A 25930-nucleotide genomic window follows, 5' to 3' on the forward strand; every position below is an offset into this window, starting at 1 on the left:
TAGGTACAAAAGAAGATGGTCCTCCTTAGCACAGCCAGTTCTCTTGGGCTATGGGGAACAGAGGCTCAAATGCTGTCTCTGAAAGTGATATAATTGTAGCTAAACTTATCACTAGGAGATATATGTGATTGGGCATTAATGAAATTTAACATAGAGAATGTCTTGTTTGAGGAAGTTTCAACTCAAATTTCAACTTAAGCCATGACTCTAAGGTGATGTTATGTGCAGTAACATTCTGACAGCCTGAATTTCAGTTAACATACAAATGAAAAAAAAGTAAATGAAATGCTGCAGTACAAGATGTCTGAGCTACATGAGGAATGGGTAAGAAGAGCAGAAGATTCAGAATAAGCCAAAAGAAGAGATGTTGAGAATTCTGAAGAATTTATATCATTTAGGGTGTGTGCAAAGTAAAGAGATGCTTACTGACTTGCAAAAATCTTTAATGAATATAGAACATATTAGTAAGAATATATCCCAAAACTAAAAAAAAGTGGATTTTTAGGACGGGATTATCAACAAAAAGTAACTCTGTTTTTGAACCAAGCTGTTTCAAAAGACTGTGTCATCCTGAGCCTATAATTCATAATGATAGACAGTGAATGAACAACTTACAAGGAGATATCATAAACAATATGTCAAGTCTAAATGAAGTTTTATGCATGCTCAGAAATACCTTGAGTGTTAGAACATTTTGAGTAAGCTCAGCTGCCAGAGCAATATTGCTCCAATCAGTGCTGTGCCATCCCACTGCACGCCATAGCAACACTTAGGGTAAATTACACAAATGCAAAAGGAATGCAGAAAGAGAGCTGGAAGTTCCTAATTCATAAGACAAGTGTAATTTAAGAAACAAGGTTTTGTTTGGGATATAGAATGATCCCTACAGAGGAAAGACCATTTCCCTGTTGGCATGCTCCAAGCTCTGTTCGCAAATAGATAATAACTGTGGAGTACTTTCAGTTCAGTGCTGAAGACTGCCATTTCAGAAGGCTTTTGGGAGTAACCTTTTCTCACTTTGATCCCTCTGAATCCCTTCTATCCTTTTCTATTTGATCTGTCTTAGGCCTATATTTTTTTTTAATAAGTGCTTAGGAACACATGAAGAGATGAATCACTTACAAGTACAACTTTCAGTCAATACTCAGTAGGTAACTATGCTGGTTTCATAATGCTTCCTCAATGGAGGTGATCTAATCCAGCTCTAAAATGGAAAAGCCATTTCTTTCTGAGCCATGAGCTGTCTGATAATGAAAGAAGGGCAAAGAAATAGAGATTTATGTGTGAACAAGAAATCCATCCTCAGAAATAATTGTCATCCAATTTTATGTCTTGAGTAATTTCAGTGATCACATATCAGCGCTATCATTAGCACAACTGTTAGCACAAGGCAGTAACACAATATTATAACTATTCTGCTGTTTGAAAATGGGTTTGGTGCTGTGGACATCAATGGTAAGGTTTTACTTTTACACAAGCTAATTCAGGCTGTTAAACAGCCATGAGCAATGTGTTTGCTTTGGATACCTAATTTTATTTGCACATCTCTGTTTCCAGTGCAATGTGTGACTGGATGCATCTCCACAGTGTGCTTCATTTAATTCTGAGCTTATGGCTAAAAGAAGTGGCAGGAATCACCCTCCATCCCCTGACTATAGTGAAGCCTCGATCACAGCGTTGACTTGCTGCCTTTTAGATTACTAAAGAGGAATGATTTCTGTAGAATGCAAATCCAATTGCAACAGCATCCCAGCCATGTCATTATAACATTCATTTCTTCACACAGCACGTGCTGGTCTTGCCTGGCATAATGTCAGTTTTCTTCATAGTAGCTGACATGGGCCTGTGGTTTGGATTTGTGCAGGAAACTGTATTGATAATTCAGGAATGTTTTTGTCATTGCTGAACAGTGCTTGCACAGAGTCAAGACTCTTTCTTCTTCTCACCCCACTCCCACAGCAAGGTGTTTGGCGGTGGACTAGAATTTAGAAGGGAACACATCTGAGACAGCTGACCCCATCTGACCAAAGGGATATCCCAGATCATATGGCATCAGGCTCAGCATATAAATCTGGGGAAGAAGGAAGGGAGGATGTGCAAAGTACTGTTGTTTTTCTTCCCAAAACACCATTAAATGGGATGGAACCTTTTTTTTCTGGGGATGGTTGAACACCTGCCAGCCCATGGGAAGCAGTGAATGCACACATTGTTTTGCTTTGCTTATATGCAGTTTTTGCTTTACTTAATAAACTTTATCTCAACCCACGAGTTTTGTCACCTTTGCCCTTTTAGTTCTCTCCCACCAGGGGGGAGTCGGCAAGCAGTTGTGTGGGGCTGAATTGCCAGGTGGGATAAACCACTACACAGTCGAAGGCACAGATGAGCAATTTTCATATTCTCTTTGGTTTATTCAAGTCAAAAGAGACTAACAGAGATTATTTGATGTGACAGAGAGAAAAAGTGTGTATTAGAAAAGCAACCAACAGTAAAACAAATATATTGTAGTATGTATTTTTTTGCTTACTAAGAGGAAGATCTTCAGCTCATCCATTGATTGGCTCCCAGTGGTAACAATTATATTAACAGTATTTCTGATGATATGTAGTGTTGAGAGTTATGTCAGTACATCTCACTGGTAAAGTACATCATTACACTCGGTAAAACTCTGTAGACAGGGAGAAGTTTGGTAATAAGTCAAGTTAGTAACTTTACAACAATAGCATGTCCCTGATTAACCACTGAATGACTTCCAAGCTCTGCAGATGGAGTCAACACCAAAGGGATCTCTCCATCTCCCATTATTTATTTTATTACCAGGTAGAGGTAGCATAACGTATCTCCCTGCAACTCTACAGTTGTGATAAAGGCCAAAGTAAAAGAGAACCTAAGAAGGGATATTAGAGGTTTGGTTGGGATAGAAGAGTTGATCAATTTGTCTGTCAGACACATGCCAAAGTAAAATGCTGTGATCAAGAGGTGATATATGAGGGACTTATGTCATAGATTTGTAGATCAAGTATAAATCTTTGAAATACAATCATAACTGCTTCATCTATCTCTGGGGCAAATCTTTTCTTAGCTCTGAAATGAATATCAATTAAAGCACATGGAGGAGACGAAGAGGGAATGGGAAAGGGAGTGGTTCATCAGAGAGGTGTAAGTTGGTGGAGGATCTAATGACAGGATTATCATGCTGTGCTTTGCTTTTTCCATCAAACCCTAAGAGGACAAAGCCAAGCCCAAAGTCTAAGCACAGACAATGGAGCTTCTGCAAGAGTAGCAGCATCAAAAGCAAGTGGAGCTTTTATTAAATGTGTGTTGTAGCTGGTTAAGCAGGTAACTAAGATTTTACAGTCTGTATCCAGAGAAGTGGGTCTGATATCTTCATTGTGAGTGTCCAATCCCAGGATGTTGTTCAAGTTCATGCTGGATGGGGCTTTGTGCCACCTGGTCTAGTGGATGGTGTCCTTGCCCACTGCAGGGGGACTGTGAATAGATGATCTTTAATGGTCCCTTCCAACTCAAACCATTCTGTGGTTCCATGATTATGGCCCTGTTGGAGGTTTTAAATTGTTTTGGATGGTCAATAATTGAAAAATACATGTCCTTTAGTCAGGAAAGGTAGGAAGAAAGGAGGGTAGAATCATTGTGTGGATTATTTTCTTCACATTTTAAGGTATTTTTCATTAATACATATATTTATCAAGTACAGCATTCATTTTCATATTTTTATAAATGGAAATACTTTGTAATTTCTTATTCAAGTATATCACTACAATGAAGAGGAAGATTATGTTAGAAGCTGTCCTAGCCATGGAACCTACTGAAAGGAATGTACATCTCCTACCAATCCAGAAAAATCTGGATGTGCCAAAAGAGAGAAACAGTGAAACACCAAGAGAATTAAAATTAGCTTGCTGCTAATAAAATTAGCTTACCTTGCTGGCAATAATTAGTGATTTTCTTGTTCTGATACAGAAGTTAACTCACCAATACGAGGTGGGAAAAAAATGGCTACATGACAGTGAAAGTAAATAGTGTTTTCTTCAACAGTAGTATTTTTGATCTGTAAAACACATGGTCTCATCACTAGATGCACTCAACATCAGCCACAACTACTTTCCAATCCATGCTCCCATAACACACACAAATGTTAGTACTCATACTTCTTTAAAACTGCCATTGAGTATTTTTCCTCTCAGTAAACATCTTTTTTTGATGTAACTTTATATTTAAAAAAACACTTTAGGGCCTCTGCTCAATATTCTAAAAATTTATCTGTAAATATTTTGATTTTGGAACAGCACAAGAGTAAGTTAAATGCTCTGAAGTATTACACCATTTATCCAAGTCCCTAGGGATAAAAATGCTTAACACATGATCAAAATCAAGTTCTATTTTTTAAAGTGTGCATTCTGCTTTTGATGTAGTCTACAGAGAGAGCAGGCTTTTAGAAATGATGCAAACTGACAACTGATGTCTGGCTTATTGACATTTAGATGGGTAATTGTTTGCTGGCAGCTTGTCCAGAAGAAGTTTCCAAAGCCTCAGTGTACACATCACCCAAAGCTCTCACTGAAGGCCAATCTTAAAATGTCACTGTAGAACATAAACAGATAAAAGGTTATCCTAATTAAAGCTGTGATGAGATAGTTCAAGACTATCAAAAAGAGGAAAAGAATTATTACAAAAGTAGTCTAATAAAATCTTTAGTATGAGAGGAGGCTTTTGTTGCTGGTTTGTTATGTTGTTTTTTCTTTAATTTACAAACAAGATATTTAAGAGATACTATATATAAAATATATTTTTTATCAAGTACATTCATTTTAATTTTCATTAATTCTCATTTTAAGTAGCTTTTTCTAAGCTTTTAGAAAAGGAATTTTCTTTTTGTAAAATTTTTACAGGTCTTGCAGGAATAACTGAGATCATGGGGAGCACCAGAAGAGTCTACATGAAAGGCCATGTGGAGGATTAAAACAGTGCCAAGAGGAGTACTGGCAGCTTCTCTTCTTATTCACTGCTGTGTTGAATTCCTGTTGGTTGAGAAATAAAATCTTACTACTGTGTACAAAGACACATCTGCCTTATCATTGCCATCTTGTCACAAATACTACTCCCTTTTTCAGCCCCCACAAACTGTGTGAAAGAAATTGTTGCACTATGATATGAGGGTACTGTATACGAGTTCTGCCAAATTGAAAATTCAACATATATCTAATTACTTAGAGAGGCATGGCCTGAACAATAAGAAGCACTGGGGAAGATCCGTCATTAGTGAATCCACCATCTCCCAGGTTCCCCACTATGGACAACAACATTTGGCTGCTTTTCACTTTATGTCCAAGCAACTCTGCAGAAAGGAGTTAGGGAACATCCTGTATGAACCTATTGGTTTTTTTTAAAAAAATCTTGTGTTTTTAAAATAAGTCTTATGCAGAGCTATGAGAATCACTATAAATTCTGTACATCTGTTCATGGCAGTCTCTCCTCTTCCCCCTCACTGCTCCCAGGTGACTTTCTGTATGTCCCATTACACATTGTTGCACTTCCACCAAACAGCTGCTATTGCATGAACTGAAGGTTTGGGGATTTTGTTGTCATATAATTGGCATACTGTTGTTAGCCCTGAACAAGCCATAGGAGAAATGAAGAAGTTCACAGGATAATGCCTAGCAACTCAAAAAGGGAACAAAGATGACACCACTCACTACACCAAATTTTCACATGAAGGTAGTTGCTGTCAATCCCTCAGCATGACTGACTGGTGTAGCACCCACATTTAGAAGAATTAGAAATGTAAATGTAAGTTGCTTTCCTTTCATATACCATGATTAGATGAAAAATTGTAATTAAAATACCATGCAGGTCAGCAGTGCATAGACTAATAAATTCCTCATCACTACAACATCACTATGTGGTTACTCAACAAGAAACTCTTTCTGCACTACAGCCATTTCTCCCAAGGACAGTGCAAGAGCAGAACATTGCTCTCTGTTGAGTTAGGGAACAGGATGCAAATACATGTACAGTTTCTGCTGGTATTTTAGCTCTTGAACACATTCCTCAGTGTATACCCTTGAACAGAATGGAAAAGTTACTTCAAAGGAGCAGAAGCTGAAAAAATAATTTCTGAAGTGACCTGCACTTAGGCTTCAAAATCTACATGCTCCATCTTAGAGCTCTAGTTGCATTCTGAAGAGTGTGTTGTTAGGGACAGATAGAGTGCCAGTTCCCAATCTTTGATTAATTCTTTTAAACATAACCACAGTGTAGGACAAACTGTCCTTCCCATTCTCAGCATATGATCCTGTCAGCAAATATGTCAATACTTACTTTCCCTGACCCCCTCTCTCTGCATCCTGTCAAGACTTCCTCCTCCAGAATTGTCATCCATATCCTGCCCCATGCATTTTCCCATTCTGTTCCCCCAGATGCGATTGAGATCTCCCACAGCTTTACCTCTCCTCCACAGAAGAATGCTGCAATGCTTTCTTCTTGCATTCCACAAACCCTACCAAAGTGCCAATGGTGCCCTGACCCTGTAGGCTGCTGATTACAGCGGCGCCTTGTGCCACTTCAGCCTGCTGCTCTCTGAACCTGGTACTGCTGCTCTGGCTCTTCGCTTTGGAAAACCTTCATCTCTTGGTCACCCACCTGCAGCATCTAGGCAAAGAGGGCTCAGCAGCAGCAAGAGCACAGTGCCACTCTGTGGGGCCACCCCAAAACCCCACAACAAAATTCTCTCAGTCTTCCTAAAAAGTACATATTCAGCTTCTTCATCTATGAGGTTAATCCATGGCATTAATTAAGCATGATGATTACAGATTTGTAGCCATCTTGCTTTGCAGGTACTCAACTGAAAACTGATTTCAGAACTTTTTCTTCCTGCTGAAAACTCTTCATCCTCTCCCTCAAAATGCAGACTTGCTTCAGATCTGTCAGCTATGTTTTTATGGACCTTTCTGTATCCTGTTTTGGATCCAGGATTCACAACTCTTTTTTGCCAAATATAGGTCTGCTGCCTACACAGCAAGAAAACATTTGGAGTTGTGACATAAGAGTCAAGATAGGAAGGTGTTTAAAAAGACTATGAAATTATGAAGAGAAAATATGGCGAACAAGACCTGTTAATGTAAACTGGTGTATTGAATTGTGCTGGATTAGACAGCCCACAATGAAGGTAAATTGCTCATCTACTAGCTTTTATTTCCATGTAAAGATAGTGTGAATATAGCAGGAGGAATCCTGTGCTATCAGGTAAGCAGCCAATATCACAATAAATGTAAGACAGCATCCGTGCACTTTTTATTTAGAAAAAAGAAAAGAGGTAGTGAGCTTATGTCAGTGATAAATGTAGAAATGAGTGCAAAGCAGGTTTGCAGCATGGTTTCTCTGCAGATTTTGCCATGTGTCTGAATTAAAGCAGAGCATTACCATTGCCACAGTTTTAACTGGGTTTTGTTAGTGTATGTGTGTGTGTGTGTGTTTGTAGTTTCTTCTCAGAAGCTGGTCTAAAAATATTTACAATTGCTTCTGAAGAATGACTCAATTATTCATGGAATTCAGACTTTCATAAATTGTAATAACAGTTTAGGGACTGACTCCAAACCTGTTGAAAGCAGTTACTAGTTTCCAACTAGTACCAAAAGAATCTGGATAAGCATAGAAAGATCCCCTTGAAAATATATATTGCTATTGGTTCTATTAAATACTTCAGAAGAGGTAAAATCCTTCCCTTAACCCCCTACTAAATTGAAGTGAAAACTGATTCATACATTACATGGAAATTTATTGACATTTACAGAAGGGCAGAAAGGTGCCTTTCAAAAAGCCACACTTTTGCATGCCATTTCTCCTGTCAGATCAGGATAGGAAGAGGATGAGGTAGATCTGCAGTGCTATTAAAAAGCTAGGTATAAAAGAGATCAGTGAAATGCCAGAATAATTAATATGAACATTATCTGTACTTAATTTGGCTAGCCTAACACCTTAATTAATAATTCAAATTAATTTCTTCTTCAGTGATATTTCTCAGGAAATATTTATTCTGCACATGCTAAAATCTGCCACCTACAGAACTTCAGCAAAACCAATATAGTGAATAAAAATATTCCATTCTCTCATAGGGGGTTAGCAACACAGGCTGTTATTAAGCTTGCCTGGCACTTTGCATTATAAGACTCTGCTTCCAATCACTTATAACTGTGTTAGACTCTCATTCTCATGGTTGCCTGCCAGGTGCTACTTCAAGATGACATTTGGAAAGTTTCATTCGAAACAGTCAATTATGAAATTAAGACAGGGAAAGAAGATTTCCTTCACTGAAAGTTTCACAGGAATATTGTTCTAGTAACAATTGTTCTTTTAAATTAAGACTTCAGTTAGCAGAAAGTCTTTCAGTACTTGAGCAGATTTGCATACAAAGTTGATGGAGTCGGTCTGACACTATTGGTCACGTACTACAGCAGTGAGAAGCCATTTCTTAAAACAATCTTTAGACTGTCAGATCAGAGATTGTGTGGTCTGTCATAAGATTTTTTTTACAATGGGATATTTTCTGTCCACAGAGATCACATTCCCTGAGATTTATACTGCTTTCATTTTACAATTAGGTGCCTTTCTGTGCACAGGTGAAATGAGAGAAGTCCAGATGACTGGGCAATAGCTCTTGCTAAAGTCAAACACTGGGTATTTGGTTTTCAGATGCGCCCCTTTCCTCAGGGTCACTGCAGGGTTCTGGCCCAACATTTGTAGTTGAGGAGTAGAAACAACATTGCTAAGCAAACCAAATTACCTCATAAACAGTTGTATATGAACCTGATCAGCAGGAAAAAATTGTGGCATGTTTTCATATGGACACACTGCAACTCCTCAGATGCCCTGCATGCCTCAGCACACACTGGCCTTTTGGAGTAGGTAACCATGCCCTCATGGCCAATTTAGAACAATGCATAAGCACACAGAAAGATAAAAACCTGTGGGAATCATCCTTATGTGGATACCAGGCATTTTCATAGGTACATACATCTTCCCACACCAACCCTCAAAATCAGAACTGTACTTACAGGACCAACTCTGGCTGTGCTCTGCCCCTGTCTTGGCCTTTCCAGCCCCAAGGTTTCATTTTTCTCTCCATGTGTCCTGGGCAGTCCAAAGTTCCCCCTGTAGTCAAGGCTGGAAGGCTGGGGAGCTGTGAGGGAGGACCATGTGGGGAGGAGGGAAGAGCAAGGAAGACTCGTCACTGGATTCACACTGAGGACATCTGCTTTGTCCCCTTCCTAATCACCAGGATCTGGCAAGGATCTTTGCCTCCCCCTCTCACAGCCACAGCTGAGGTATAATGGCCCTCACTCTGTATGTAACATCTTCTCCATTTGCAGAGCTGCAGTATATCCTACTCTGGTGAGGTTTTCTGCTGTTCAGAAGCAACAGCTCTTTAAATCAGGTGGAGTTATTCTACAGGGCTTTTCTTTGGCACCATGGACAAAGAGGATCTTCACAGCACCTCCTGTATTTCACAGTCCTCTTCTTCAGGCCTCTAGTCTAGCTCTGCCAGCTGTCTGGTTTCATCGTGACTCAGGAAGGCCAGGAGATGGTGGCATATGAGAAACCAGCAAGGTTCTAATGGCGGATTCTAAATAATAATAGCGGGCTTTAAATGCAGATCCCTAATATCACGTTATAGGAGGAATTTTAGGATGTTGCACTGAAGTGTAACATCTAAATCCTTTTTTAAAATGCTCTTCACTCTTTCCTGTCCCTGGAAGAACCATCAGAACATCCCTGACTGGCCTGACCTGTCTCACCATCTGTGGTGGATGCAGTGTCTGAGGGTATGTGCCTGCCCCCATGTACTGGCCAGCTGTGCAGAGGAAGTCTCCTTTCTAGAGAAACCTCCTCTACAAAGAATGAGCACTAAACATGTTGGATCCTCCCAAAGCAATGGCCATTGCATCTGACAACCTGTGTGTGTGGAAGATAATCAAGTTACAGGGATGGAAGGTCTGACAAGGAGAGGATACGCTGGGAGCTGCAGGTGACAAAAGATTTTGAACATCAAGGGTTGCCCAAACTTCCACTGAAATGCAGTCGCAGATTATTCTGAGTTGGAAGGGGTCACAAGGACCATCGAGTCCAGCTCTTAAGTGAATGGCCTGTGCAAGGACCCAACCCACGACCTTGGCATTGTCAGCACTGTGCTCTGACTGGCAGCTGCCCTGCCCGCGTGCACTTGCTGTCAGGCTGACATCTGCCTCCCAGCAGTTAGGGTGCACTTGTGATTCCATGGATGCTGCAGTGTCCTGCCCCTGGGCCAAGCCTGCCTGCCACTGCTGCTGCTGGGCAGGGGCAGCGGGAGGACACTGCAGGGCGGGGGCCTCAGGCCCTCCTCACACAGCGCAGCACACACAGCATTTTGCATGTAGGGAAAAGCTACCCCTGTTTCTCTAACAATGTCTTGGAGCACATGTAAGTTGGCTGCAGGCTGCATTACGCCCTATGAGAAGCTGCAAGGCTGCTTGGGCCGTGTCTCCTGGCTGGTGGGGAGGCAAGGAGGTGTGTGGGCAGTCGCCGCCATGCACAGCGGCTGCTCTGGGACACAGCGGTGCCTGGCAGAGCTCTGCTCCACAGGCAGACTCTGTCAGCAGCAGGAAGAGCTTGTGAGGTCTAGGTCAGCACAAAACTGATCTGCAGGCAGGGGAGGAGGAAGAGGACCTGCAACCCAGCTGGATTTCTGACACTGGGAGGGTGTGTGGAGCAGAGCAGGGCAGAAACCTTTGTGCGATGAGCACTGGTGGGCTCGGCCTTGCTTTTGGTTGTGCAGCTTTCTCAGTGTCATGGGGATCCCCATGAGGAGCTTGTCAGGAGCATGGCAAAGGAGACACCCCACAGGTGACCTTCTCCACTCAGGTTAGGGTTAAGTTTAGGAATAATTTTAGAATTATATGTATTGAGGGAAGAGGATCTTTAAGGACATACCTCTGCAATTTTTAAGAGTGTAGAAAAGTCAGAGTTTAGGAGAAAATTAAGATTATGGATCAAACCAATAAAATTGCAGCAGCAGGAAGGAGCTTGTGCCTCTGTCTTCTAAGAATTGAATGCTGAATTCTTTTTGAACCAGTTAAGGAACTACTGTCTTGTTAGCCATGCTCCTCATATCTTTATGTGCTCCTGAACAGACTGTAAGGAATACTTGAGTATTTACAATGTTGATATGACTGGATTGTTGCTAGTGTTGAGCTATTGTTAGGGTTAATGATAGATGAAAAAAGAGGGGTGTTGGGAGTAATTTCTGAAGTGTGTACTTCTGGACTGTGCCCACTTTTTATTTAACCTCACATGTAGACAGTATACATCAATAAGCTTTTTTATAACTAGAAAAAGATACTAGGAGAGAACCCAGTGTGTCCAATAACACATATGTTCAAATGTTTTCACCTGTACTAGACTGATCTAAATTCAAATTTTCACACCAGGGGCTTAACGGAATAATTTTTTTTCCCTCTCATGTGTATGTTTAGTGAAGGACGTTGAAAATACCTGTAAACTGATCCTTGTAGGGGGATAGAATATGAGAAAATAAAGTTTTCTCATATTATTTCTCAATCTTACCGCTAAGGAGTTGCAGCTGGGGCTAGTTATTAAGGATTAGGAGCAGGCCTGCCTTTAACAGGCCATAGCTGTAGCCAATAAGAAGAAGAGTGTTATAGTAGAGTGGATTGGTTGTTTGAGGGGGAACTGGAGTTAGTTGGCTACTATGAGAAGAAGGATGAGTCAATGCCTAGAGGAGATGCCTGTGAGAAACATCAAGGAGGTATGGAGCTCTGGCAATATGGAACTCTTGCAATATAATGACAACAGATCCTCATTCTGGGATACATTAATTTCTAAGATATTGGGTGAGTTAATGGGAAAGAAGGGAAGACAGTCTCCAGGCAGAATCAACTGGTCCCTATGGAAAGCCCAGACTCTGTGCAGTCTCCCTCTTATCTTTCAGAAGCAGAGAGCACCAACAAGGAGTGGCTGTCCTTGCCTGCCTACCATGGGCTTCAGGAGTGCAAGAACAAAAGTGTGTTCAGTGGATACAGAGCTGAGAGAAAAGAACCCGAACTTTTTGGTGGGGAACTGATGATGCTGTTTCAGCTGCATGATCAACCTGAAAATGGGGGAAGGGGGTACATGCCAAAACTGGAAAACCCACAGGGAAAGCAGTGTAAATTCACTTTACAAGCCTTCCTTTTTCATATTGCTCCTTGAAGTTATAGGTTTTCTGGTCTTTACATCATTTTAATGCACTTGGTAATGACCACTATATTTTCTATTTTGATTTATGTGGGATTTTTACACTGCTTTCAGCTGCTTTTCAGTATACGCAAAGCTCAATCATTGTCTCACACCAAAGACTATTTGTTACACCAATATCTCCATTTAGATGCACTCAATGACAACGACATCCTATGGCTGGCATTTGCAGTGCTTTCAGAACCACAATACTGTGCTTAGATTGAAACTAACTTAATTTCATGAAGGAAAAAACATGTGGTAGATGTGATTGTAAATGTAAGCAGAAGTTGGAAACTAATTGTTTAACAAGTCTCCACAATCTCATTTTAGAGGAACCAACAGATGTTAAAACAGTCCTATACCTAATATTGATTTGTTTTCCAGATGGTTCTTACTTAACTGTATCTTATGATACATCAGTGAGTCACCAATATATTATTTATGAAAGCAGGATGCATTTAAGTTATCTTTAGAATGCAAGAGTACCTTACTAGAAATATAATATTTAGCAGCTCGTGCAAGGAATACAGAGTAGAGCAATTACTGCTTATGAACCTCATTTTTACAAGGTAGAAAACAGGCTAGTCATTTATATGCTTGTATGGAGAGTGCAAAACACCGCTAGAGCAAAGATTGTGTTTTATCTACCCTGGTGTTTGTGGCTAAAGAAAGTACACACATTAATCTTTATTTTTTGGTTTAGAAATGATTAATAATGAGACAAGGTCTCTGAGTCATAGAACAACCAAAGAGCTATGGCACATGGTGAATTATAATGCAACATTAATGTACATTACAGGAAAACTATGCAATTTTGGGCATTTCTGTTACAGGATGTTTAACAGTGACCTGCAGTGACTTGCAATGTCTCATGACCTGATAGAGGGAGCCACTACACAAACTTTTCTGGACAAATAATTCTTGTGTTCTTCCCATGTCTGGCAGGATGCTGCATGTTCTAGAACATATTTTAAATGCAACATGAAATACATTAACCATGGGAAGGCAAGTAAAAGGTGTGTAATTCTGCTAGTGTACCTCAAGATTTACAGGGAGTTGAAAGTCTTCAAAAATAGTCTCCCAGTAGAATGACCTTGTAGTAAGGCACAAGATGAAGGGTTAAATGAGGGGAAATTGGTCCAAAGTGCCTTCCTATACACAGGACTGAGGATGAGGGGGAAGAAGGAAAAGTTGGTTGATTCTTTTTCATTGCCAGTGATGAAATAAAACCTGAGAGAAGAGCAGTCTTGCAAGAAACATTTCTATAACTTAAAATCTCTAGGGGTTCTCAGCAATATGATTTTATCTTCCTGTATTTGAACCCTACAGAGCTGGCAGGGATTATTCTACATTGGGGGGTAATATTTCTACCTTTAAGCTGCATCTTTTTACTTGGAGGAATGTGAGTCTGAATGAGAGCTGATCTCACGTGCATTGCATGGGAATGGTGCAATTGTATCTTTCCTTCTAAGTGGTTACCTCTTACAAGACTAAAGAAAAAATGAATCCTTAGTGTTACCAGAACATTCTCCTCCCTATATACTGCTATTAAGGTTAAGACAAGAATATAATGCTTGTTTGAAATTTGTGTAAAGGAAGATTAAATATATTTTCTCTTGACTTGTGTCAAGTAGTTCCTGTTACAGAAGACTTAGAGCTGCATGCATATATAAACCAGAAAGTTACTGGAAAGTATTGGTGTTTAGTAATTACCAGTCTGAATTATTCACTAATATAATACCTATGTAAAGTAACTTTACATACTGCTTCCACTGATCAAGACACTATGAAATCAGTCTTACAAGAGTAAAATTTGTTACTCATTTAAGGGGCCACTAGAGCTATGATTCTATGATAATACATGAAATTGTAATCCTTTAAAGTGGTGCCTTCAATAATTAAAAGTCATACTGTACAACTATCTGTTCACAGTATGTTGCTAACGACTGGGTACCATGTTTTCAGTTTGTACCATTTGCCAAATTTTAATTTTGGTCTGGCACAATATAGTAAGATTTAGATGGAGGTTGCTTTCTTTTCAAATTAGATAAGATAATATATATGCTCTTGAGAACAAGCCAAGACAAAAGTATATATTTTCACACCTGAAGAAATCTGTATCTAGAACTTACAAATGAATCTGAAATTTGTCTTAGAAACCTTTGCATTAGAAACAGAATTTTGAAAAGCAGCCCACACCTGTCCTAGTTACAAACTATTCAAAAATGTATACCTTATATATTCTGACTGCCAGAGCTACCATAAATTGTCCAAGTATTTAATATCACCAGGTGAACCAATTAATACTAAATTCCTCAGATTCAGAACTCTTGGTGCTACTGCCTGTTCTGACTCCAGGGAGACAACTGGGAGCAAGGGGCTTTTTCCCAAGGGCACGTCTCATCTTTTCCAAGATCTAGAATGTCATTGAAGAATGCTGCCTTAGAGAACCATAGATGGGATATGACTTGGAACTGTAGAAAAGGAGCAACCCTAAACTGGAGAAACAGCTGTGGCTTCTGCATTTGAGAACTTCTAGAAAAAAGACTTTTGAAGAGGAAGAGGAAACAATTCAAAAAAAGGATGTTCCCACTTCTTTCATATGAATGAATGAGGAACTTAGTGATCAAAATTTTTATGTTCTCCTTGAAGGAAAGATATATATATATATATATATATATATACACACACGTTCTGTGAAATATTATGTATTTGTAACTTGCTCAGGTCCAGGTCTCTAGCTATTCTTGGAAAGAGAAAGAAAAATATGCTTGCCTGACATTTACTTGACATGCACAAAGACTTAAAACATAAGTTGTCATTAAGTAGGAGACTGTCATAGTTCCTTCAGGGTTGAATCTAAGAATGTGCTGGGCTTTGTGCAACTGTCTGTACTGAGAAGGGAGAGAGCAAGGCTTGCAGCATTTGCTGTGAGATTTAACTAAATAATGCAGTGGACTGAATTCATGTTTCAAATCCATTATTAACTTCATGTGTGACATGAAAAAAGCATGATATTGCATGAAAGATGTAAAGTACTGAGACCTCAGCTTTAAAACAGGCACTGGATAAAGATACAAGTATAGCTACTTCAAAGGTGCTTTGAATGAAGTGTCTCGGTACTGGCATTTTGTTAGCATTAATAGAATTTTAGCTTACAATGGATATCATCTTCAAACTGATGTACCTTATTTCCAATATATAGCTTATCACTATGCAAGACTTGAATTTATGCTACAGAGTTTACTGAGCTTTTGAAAAGGCAGGAAGCTTCCTGATGATAATGTAAATAAGATCTTCCAACTCTGACTCTGAACTGTTAGCTTTGCAACATCCATTCTCATATTTTAGGTGTGCTTGATGAAGCTGAATTATACTGAATAAACTGCTGCTCTTTCATCTTTGGTTCACTGATTCAAGCTTGAAATGAATTGCTGAGTAAAGTGAAGGTTTTTTCAGGTCAGGCCATATTGCATAACAATGGAAAGTTGCTCATGCCAGAATCTCTGCATGTAAACTGTCTAGACTGAGTAAACACAGAGGGTCCCCACAGGTTTTGTGTTTTCTTTATCTGTCAGGACCGAAGTCTTGTTCTCCCCGCTTTCAGCGCTGTTTTCCACGGCAGTAGTACTACAGCTATCACAACTACATTGATTCCTTCATCCTGCTGTCATTAGAGAATAGCAATACTTTCCTTCATAGCAGTACTTGAGTTCTCGGAGAAGTGACTTCTTTTTGTCAGTAGTGTTAGGGCTTAGGGGTATCTTGAGAGTGTATCAGATGAGCTTTTGCTGAAAGCCAATGTAATGACAAAATTATACACAGGAATTACTCCATGCAAATTTGCAACTGAGCAGTGTAATGTCTTACATGGGCCTGCTCTCCTCCCAGGTCACTCTCAGGATGCTCTCTACAACTCTTCAGCAGTTTCTGCTCTTTGAATATTGTTGCTATCCTGTAAAGCAAACCCAGATGAACTAGGCGACAGTGCCCTTATTTTGTACACCATTGCTGGGATAAATTAATCATGCTGCCTGAGAAATCAACTACTCCTTCTCTCTTTCCTGAAGCACAGGTTTAGAGCCAGGCTATTGGTTAAAATGTAGCTATTTTGAAGGAGGAAGATGTGAGGTCAAAGCAAATGCATGCTCTGCGCTGAGCTTACAGACTGTGGGTGTAAGGAAAGCTTGACTGTGAAGGGTCATGCTCAGTGTCTTCCTCCAAGAGCCTCAGCCTGCTATGGCACCTTACTCATCCTCATGCCCAGATGTGCAGAAACCACATGCAAACCTGGATTTTGGTTATCTTCATCAGGACAGTGTCTTGAGACAGGGAAATTCACTCCTCAGACTAGACTTGGACACCTTTATTCTAGTTACCTAAAGTATCTTGGGCTTTTCAAGGCAGTCGGTAGTGCTGATGTTCCCCGGGCCAATGGAAGTGACAAGTTGATCAGCAAAGTCTGTGCACCTGAAACTTGCTCCACTGTGCCTTTATGGTGTATTGCTAATGCAGGTCCTCCTGGATCACAGTGGATTTGTGGGTACTGGGTGACTGTACAGTGTTTGCCACCTCAGATAGACAACAGTAGGCCCTACATTATCTACCTCTTCAGAGACACAAAGTTAATAGCATCAAAGAATCATAGAATTGCCTGCATTGGAAAAGGCTTCTAAGATTGAATCCCACTGTTAACCAAAGCACTTCCAAGTCAGCCTCTAAACACTACATCTGCACATCTTTTAAATACCATTATGATGGCAACTCAACCAGTTCTCTGAGCAATCTGTTACAATTCCTGACAATCTCTTCCATGAAGAAGTTTTTCCATTTCAAACTTCACGTGACTTGACTTGAGGCCATAACCTCTTGTTCTATTGCTTGTTACTTGGGAGAACTAGACCCAACACTCACCTTGCTATAGCCTCCTTTCAGGCAGATTGAGGCTGTGCTAAGGTGTTCCCTGAGCCTCCTTTTCTCCAGGGTAAAGCACTCCAGCTCTGTTGGGTACTCCTTGTTAAGGCTTGTGTCTGAGCTGATGGTGCTTGTCTTCTCCAGGACTTTATCATCCTTATGCAGATGACTGCAGGCCACACAGAAGTTCAGGGTTAATAAGTATGTGAAGCATGTGGACTGTAGACTTCACCCAAGGGAAGATTTGGTGGTTTCTACTTCACTACAGTCCTGTGGGAACAGATCAAGTAGCAGTCCTTCTGAAGCTCAAAGACCCCACAGTGTGCTTTGCATTCAAATGCACATATCACTGTTCAACAAGTTAGCAGAAAAGCTGTTCTGAACAGATAGGGATGCAACAAAGAAGGGAAACAGCTGTAGGCTCTCTGAGAAAACACACACAGGCTTGCTTGTGCTGCACTATTTTGTTGTTTGTGAGAACACCCAACTTGTTCACACTTACCAATGCTGTTCAAGGACAGGTGTGTGTGACCCATTGTAACACCCCAAAACATTTAAATGCAAGGGCGTTTACTGAGGTTTCTTTACTCTGGGTTAAGCACACAGGAAATATATCCACCAGATATTCTCAAGAGGTCAAAATTTTACAGAAGTGTACTGGCAAAATATAGAATATAGAATTTTGTTTTTCATCATTTATTTTTTAAACAAAAGTGTTAAATAGATTAGGGGTAAATAATATAGATTTCAAATCAATCTTTGTAGGAAACCACTATCACACATTACCATTTTCTCTTTGCAACCCCATTTTAAAAGCTTTGAATCCATTTAATGTTTTCAGGCTAAGTTAATAACTGAGATTCTTGTTTCCTAATAAAAATGTGAAATACTTTTAGGGCAAATGCCCGACAGAATTATTCAAAAAGAAAATATTACTTATGTTATTTATCAACTAAATCCATAATCTAGGAAAAATATCAAGTTTAAAAACTTTTATTTTTCATAAAATAAAGTTGATATTACAAAGAGGGGAGTAAAATTATTTATTAATGATGATGTCAAACATTCTATTATTTGGCTAGGATTGAGATTTGATGGGTCGTTTGCCCTTTTAAAATATTGGCATAAGATTTTTTCCAGTTCTTTGTAATTTCCCCTGTGTTTTAGGCTTTATTAAAAGTCAACATACAGGGCTGAGAAAGATTATTTGATGATTCCTTTTTGGGGGTTTTAAATGCATGTGGTTCACGTCTCTTGGTATAAAAAGAAGACAAGAGAACAAAAGGGATTTACTGGTTGCTGCTTTTGCATTCTTCGGGAGACTGTTGGAATGGAACCTTTAAATTCCACTCTTTCATAAGCTCAGTCTTCTCACTTACAGTGTTGGGGTATGCTTGCTACAATCAACTCTAGCTCTTCTCTGTTATTATAAACCCTTTCCCCACCATCCAACCAGACATTCTACTAGTTAAGGGGGTTCAAAACTAATTGTTCAGTAACTTGTCCAGATAACACTTGTGTCACTTCATTCTTTGTATTCAAATAGTGAAAAAAATTTCTGTATACTTGTATTAAATATTATGTATTATAGAGTGTACCTGTATTTCTTTATTCTGGAAAATGAATAAGGCTCAGACAGGAGGGGATCTATAAGTGACTTTTTAAGAGACGGCATAACACTCTTCACATAGCCATGAGAGGGGATAGGTTCTATGTAGAAAAAAACCCCAGAGGTGATCCTCCTCAAATAAATTTCACACCTGAATCTTATTTCCTTTTTTAGACAAGGTGAGACCAAGTTTTGAGACTTTTCTACATCATTCTGCATTTTCCGAGTAACCTCCCACTAAAATGGCACATCCGTCTATGGCACAGAAATCTGACAGCTTATTGAAATGCAGTGCCATTAACTCTTCCTGCATGTACATCAGTGACACCAAACAGCATGACCTGAGACTACTATTATATGCTTTAATTTGGAAGTATCATGCTGAGCTCCATCTTCCACTACATTTCTACCCAGGCTTCTGATAAAACAATGTAATCAGCTAAAACAAGACTACATGGTAGCAGTAGATGCATAGCATGAACATTTTATCCCTTAAGAATTTCTTTATTAAACTAATTTTGTTTCTCTCATTAATCTCATTGAAGATTGTTCTGCAATAAAGAAAGGATGTAATCTGCCACTGACTAATTGCTTCAGACTCTTCAGTTACCATATCTTCATTTGCAAAAGCCTTTCCCCCTGTGTTCCTTCTGGCTACTTAAATAGAAGGCAAGCTGAGAGAAAACAGGTTTTGTATGTCTTATCATAAACCTCTTAAAAAATGCAATAAAGAGAATTTTAGTATTTTTCACACATCCTTAAAAACCTGGTTTTTAAGGTTTTAATTTGCAAGTTTAAGGCTCCTCCCATTATGTGTGTTTTGATCCTGTCAGTAATTTCTTAGACTGCAAAGATCTGTTTCTTTGCATTATCTGCACCTTCTGGCAATGAGACAAGCCTCAAATTATAGACTTTCAGTTGCCTGACTATTGAATGAAGTCTGAGCCCTGAACTGTGAGGAAGACAGGCCAAAATAGAATTCACTGAGCCCAAAATGTTAATAGGTAATTTGTTTAAAATAGCTAAGATAAGAAATACTTAATGTCACAGCTGAATGTTCCTCTGTACACCCATCACTCTTTCTGCATAGATGGAACCTCTTTCCCACCTCAGAAGAGTGCCCTGAGCAGCAGAGACAGCCTGGTGCTCTGGAGTAAGACTCCTCTGCAAGACTATTTTTCTTGCAAATGATAATTAAATACTCATCTTGTGTATTTTGAAGAGAGCAAGTAGAAGTGAGTTTTCCTCCAGCCTGTTGATAAGGAAATTCATGCAGAAGGGAGAGAAACTCGTGTTGTGCACTTTTCTCCAATACTTATTTAATCTGGAATACTTGTGGATTCCTTAGCTGCAAGCATCCCCCTTCCCAGCTGAATACCATCATTAGAGCAGTGAGCGACATTCCCATCCTCACTGAACAGTCCATTGAGCCGCTGCTTTTGTCATGCAAAATGAAACAGCTTCTGCAAAAGAGACAAACACAGCACTTCACCTTAGACTACTCAGGAGTCTAATTGCTGGATATCCTACAGGGAAGTGGGAAACAGGGATTGAAGATCTGTCAGGCAGAGGAGGCAATTAGATCATAGATTTTTGGGTGAATGTTCAAGAGTTTGAAAACAACTTGAGATGACAATACCTCTTTCTCTTCCAGCTGTATTCTTGTGTAAACCTAATCTGTCCAGGTTTTTAATTGTTTCTTCATCCAAATAAAAGAATTATGCTGTCTGTGAATCCTGGGAGGATTTGTGTAGAGAAACTCATGACTGCAGTGGCTGAAAAAACATTTCTGTTCATTTCCAGAGCAGATCTCTAGGCATAAGGACCACTACTATCAAAACCTTTGATAATGAGGGAGTTTGGTCATGATCAGGATTTGGCAGTAGCATAGTGAAAATTATTAAGAACAAGATTTTTACAAGCTTTTATGACAAGCCTGCCTTCATTTTTCTGCACTCCAAACTCTAAACTTAGAAACAAAGTATGAAAATGCGGTTTATTCCTATAGGGTTTTTGTGAAGTACTGAAATACTTCACAGTAATGAAATTCTGTAATGAATATCATAAATAAAAATTTCTAAAGTAACTTCTTGCAGATAGCATGTCCTGTTCAGTGCAGTGCGTACTGTGGTGCTTTGTTTTTTTATGATATTTCAGAAGTAGCCCTTATTGAGCCCTTTAAGTTTATTATGAAGTTTTCTCAATAAATTTGTATTGGCACCCTGTAAATCCTTGACTTAATTTTCTGTTATAGAGTTAGTTCTAAAAGCTGTAGAATTCATTATAGCTGTCAATACATCTGTTGTAAAGTTCAACTACACATATTACTAACCATCTGAAATGGTTTGCGACTTGCAAGAGTAATACAAAACATGTAAATCTCTGTTAACCAGTGTGCAGCATGAAAGGCTGTTGAGAATGACATTGAGAACCATATTTTCAGAGGTTTACAAAACCTTATAGTGTGTTATCTTGTTCTCTACGTTTTAAGGCAGATAAATCTTCCCCTTGCCATCTGTTAGTGGGTGAGGGGATCAGGCAATGGGCCATGAATTCTTTGTACTTCAGATACCAAACCATCTCCCCAGCCTCTTACTAACCACAAGTTATTCTGCTTCTGTGCTGCAAATATGTTACAGGCCTGAATGCAGCACAGGAAGGGGGAAAAAAGTTTATGTGGCCATATTCTTTGTTGCCACCATTGAGGGTGTGCTGCATCCCACAGTTCTAAAACAATTTGTTAGCTTCACTGTAGGAAGTGAAGCTTTTTTTTACCTAGCAAAAAATATTCCAAAGTGTAAGTGCAGAGGTACATTAAAGGTAACCCTCAAAATAAATATACTCTTTCTGTCACTTACCCTCTTAGATGGCATTTGTCCTCACTCCATCACGTTTGTCTGATTCACATTCCTGTACCAGAATGGCATCTACTGACTGCACTGTATTCAAGCTCGCCCAATGAACAGATTCTCTATACTCATAAATCAGTCACTGGGAAATGTTCTCCTGAGGTGTATTCATCTTTAAAATACACCATGCTCCTGTCAGTAATATGATAAACTGTCATTGATTATATTCAGGGGAATATTTTATTTGAGACAATATGGTCACCTAGTCCTTGTGAAAGCCATCATCTTCCTTTCCAGAAACAGGGAAGAGTATGACAGGGAAACACAAGGAATATCTGATTTATTTTCTGGTTCCCTGAAAATCTTAAGTAGTGCTTTTTATCTTCAAATGAGTGATAGAGTTGGGGATTAACTTTGGATATAATCTCTAATTTACCCGTTGTCCATGGGCAAGACATCTATATTGTCATAAGAATTCAGCATTACATACAAAGGAGTTAAAATTACATTTCTACTGCAGGAGTGAAGGTCATGGTGCCCTTGTGTTTCCTCACAGTTTGTTTCGTAAATGAAATTTATTCAATTGTAGCCTTGCTCTGTCCATTCCTCTCTGCCTGTGCTTTTTGAAAACTTCCAATGCAGGAAAATAGCACTAGTTTAAGAAAGGTGACTTTTATGACATATCCAAGCACAATGACTAAGGAGAAAAAAAATGGCTATAGTGTCACTCCATGATTTACCAAATGTCAGAGAATCCAGAAATGAGAGCATAGTTAAAAATCTTGTATATGATAGCAAATGCTTCGCTCAGATCTCATTCCTTAATTCACAGTAGACATAAATCCATAGGAAATCAGGCTTTGGATTTTTCTTCAGCACTATTTGCTTGGATCATTTTGAATTTTTAAGAAAGTCTGTCAGAAAAGCCAAAGAACATTAGATACTTAGATCTAATGTTGGGAAAGTTGGGAAATAAATGACAAGAAAGTATGAATTTCCATTTTAATTTTGTCTAAAAAGTATAATTAATATTAAACCTCTACTCATTGCGGTCTTCACTGTTATCTATGTGTTAGATATGTGTTATCTATACACAGTATTCAGGGCATAGTGGGATCTGAAGATTTGAGGTTAGGTAATCTCTATGACAATGAGCTGCTTTAAAGACATTGGACATCCATTAATGAAGTGTTTATTATCTGAATTTGAACAGTCCTGGAGGAAACACTGGTGAAAAGAACTCTGGAGTCACTAATTTATATTAACCGGACATTTTAAGATTTTTTAAAATTTTGCATTTTGCCATCAGGGGAAAAATTACAGTTCCTGGGAACATTTATAAGTTGGTTTAAATATGAAAATACTACAGGAAATACCCTGAGCTTTCAACCCTAAAACATATCTAACAAAACCATAGGCTATAATTCAGTTTTTCAGAAGTGTTCTGAGGAAGCATCTCTTCATCATTCAACACATCACAAAAAAGGAGTAAATTTGGCAAGTAGGCATTCATACAGCTGTGCATCTGTACTTATACCCCCATACTCTATATCTCTTAATAGCTCCTGTGAAGACCCCACTAAATGGTAGGAGAGTCCCCCAAAGCTAACTACATTCATCCATCATTCTCATACACCTAGGAAACATGAACTGCCCAAACACTGCCACATCTGCCCCTTTGGCAGGTGTGAACAACAGACATGGTAACTGCCACATCCAAATGACAACCATCGAATTTGCACTTCAAAGGAAAAATCAGGAAAGTTTTACTTGGACTCCTTCCATTATCTCACATTAAAGGTCCTTCTGGGCTTAAAGCCTTTTGCTTCACCTATGTTTGATTCCCAAGCCCTGGGTATCAAACTAGCCCTGCCTCAAAATACTTTGTTTCTGTGGGATTTTTAACTCAGGGATAGCAGCTTTTGACTGCAACATATTTGCATCAGTTGGCTTGGGATCTACATGGGTAAAGGGCAGATCTGTATGAGTCCTGGGCAGGGAATTTTTTCTTGATTGAATAGAACCCTGTGTTAGATTTATGAAGGAGAAAAAACCCCAAAATCATGTATATATTTTGTTAGCATAGTGTAATTTTGCTTTGGTAAGAAAATACTGAGATTATTCCTTATTTTAAATAGCTCATTCCAGAAGAGAGTTCACCATTTGTGATGGTGTTCACAGGGGTTCTTGGATGAGGGAAGAGACGGAGATCTGACTCCATGTTTCAGAAGGCTTGATTTATTATTTTATGATATATATTACATTAAAACTATACTAAAAGAATAGAAGAAATGTTTCACCGGAAGGCTAGCTAAGCTAAGAATAGCATCAGAAGGAATGATAACAAAGCTTCTGTCTCAGACAGAGAGTCCGAGCCAGCTGACTGTGTTGGCCATTAATTACAAACAAACCAATACGAGCCAGTCACAGATCCACCTGTTGCATTCCACAGCAGCAGATAACCATTGTTTACATTTTTTTCCTGAGGCCTCTCAGCTTCTCAGGAGGAAAAATCCTAAGGAAAGAATTTTTCATGAAAAGATCTCTGCAACAACCATACTGCACAGAATTACATTTTCATTTACCGTGAGGAATGCAGCTCCTTCCTGATATCCCTCCCTGGAGCTTCTCACTGGTTTGCTTAAGTGGTTCCCCTCATTTGTGAACGTCATCCTCAGGCTGCAAACCCTTCCAGTGGGGGACTCTCTATGGGAATTATGAGCATCTAATACGGGGCTATGAACTCTGCAGGACACCTTAGGACTGGTAGTGTACAATATGGGTGTTACAGACACACACACACACACATTGAAATAGGCCTCAGCAGCTTAGTTGAAAACATAGAGGAAGCCCATGTTACAAAAGGAGTTTGAATTCAAATCACCGAAATGCTCCAAAATTCTGGGGCTGTTATTGTTGTTTTTTGGTTTAGTTTGGTTTGGCTTTTTTTTTTGCTGTCAGTCAGTATATTCTGATCCATCTGATCAAGGCATTTTATCATTGATGTCTCATGTCCCTCAACCTGACTAGTTTTAGTTTAAAATCACTTCCAAAGTATTTGGCCACCCAGTGGGATTGTCAGAGTCCAGCTCTCACAAGAATTAATTAAATAGCAAACAGGAACAGGCCATGACAGCATATTCATTTGGGTTACTTTCTGTTGAAGGCTGATGAGGATTTCACTTCAGTAAAGAGAAGTGAACTCAATCATAATAGAATTTAAGTTTGAATTTAAGAATAGTTGGGATATAATAAAATAAACTACTTGCAGGAAGGAAAAAAAAAAAAGAATACTCAACAGTTTCTCTGTGTGTGCTATTTTCAATCCTTTTCAGAATTCACATGTTCTTTAGAGTTGTATACATCCTTTCCTTTTCTTCACAAAGGAGCAAAAAAGCAAATCAATAAATTATACCCAGAGGCAGAAAACTATAAACCCTAATGAGAGTTAGAGCCTTAAGATGAAAACGAGCAGAGATTCCAGCATGTTTTATAATTTTAAGCAATGAAATTTCTGATTTACAATATTAGTATCAAATATAAAATTTTAATCAAAAATTGATTTGGTTAACAATCTCTTCCCCATGTTGACCAATCTCCCAGGAACTTAAATAATGCAATTTTTGACCAGGGCTGCCTAGAGGACAGAAACAGAGGAAATGAAAGACCTCCAGTCATTGGTTTCCAACCTTGGCTTTATAAGCAGACAGGTTGCACGGTCCTGTCCATGAAATTTCCTGAAACTTATTGCTTTGTCATACAAGGATCCTTTTCCCTTTTTATTGTGTATGTATATATAGCTGATATTTAGTGATTTATTCCTCTACCAACATTTGCCCTCAGGGAAAGATGTTGTTCTTCCTCTTGTTAATGACAATTCCTCTTGTATATTTAGGGAAAACAAAATCTCTCCTCTCAGCCTCTGCTTTGCAAAGCTAAACAAACTAAACTGCTCTTCCTTTTCTCACTCAGTGAATATTCCATGTTCCTGGTAAAACTTTGCAATACCGATTCCACTTTACATCAGTAATTATTATCAAAGAGTGAGTTGGTTATATTTATGGATTTAGGTGAGGACACGCAAAAATCAGAAATAGAAAAGATCTGTTAGACCTATATTTGTATCAGTTTTCAGGTTTTTGCCCCCTGGGATATTTCCTACTAATATGTCTTTTCTGAAATATCTCCAAAAATGATTGTTCTTCAATTAAAAGCTCAATCAAAATATATAAATCAGAAAGAAACCTATAATCAGGAGGCAATCCCCCATGAT

The 25930-nt window shown here is 39.0% G+C and overlaps 1 long non-coding RNA gene across 7 annotated transcripts in view; it reads left to right on the top strand.

Annotated features, from left to right (window-relative positions):
• Positions 1-5075, top strand: part of LOC128937003 (uncharacterized) — a 61672-nt gene extending 56597 nt beyond the window's left edge. For all 7 annotated transcript variants that reach the window (XR_008483037.1, XR_008483038.1, XR_008483025.1 and 4 more), the window contains one exon: positions 4908-5075. This is a non-coding gene — a long non-coding RNA (uncharacterized LOC128937003). The remainder of the gene's footprint in view (positions 1-4907) is intronic.
• The last annotated feature ends 20855 nt before the right edge of the window (positions 5076-25930 follow it).

Source organism: Melozone crissalis, unplaced genomic scaffold (assembly GCF_028551555.1).
Source record: "Melozone crissalis strain CALT ecotype California unplaced genomic scaffold, PUWL_Pcris_2 ptg000002l_1, whole genome shotgun sequence".
NCBI lineage: Eukaryota > Metazoa > Chordata > Aves > Passeriformes > Passerellidae > Melozone > Melozone crissalis.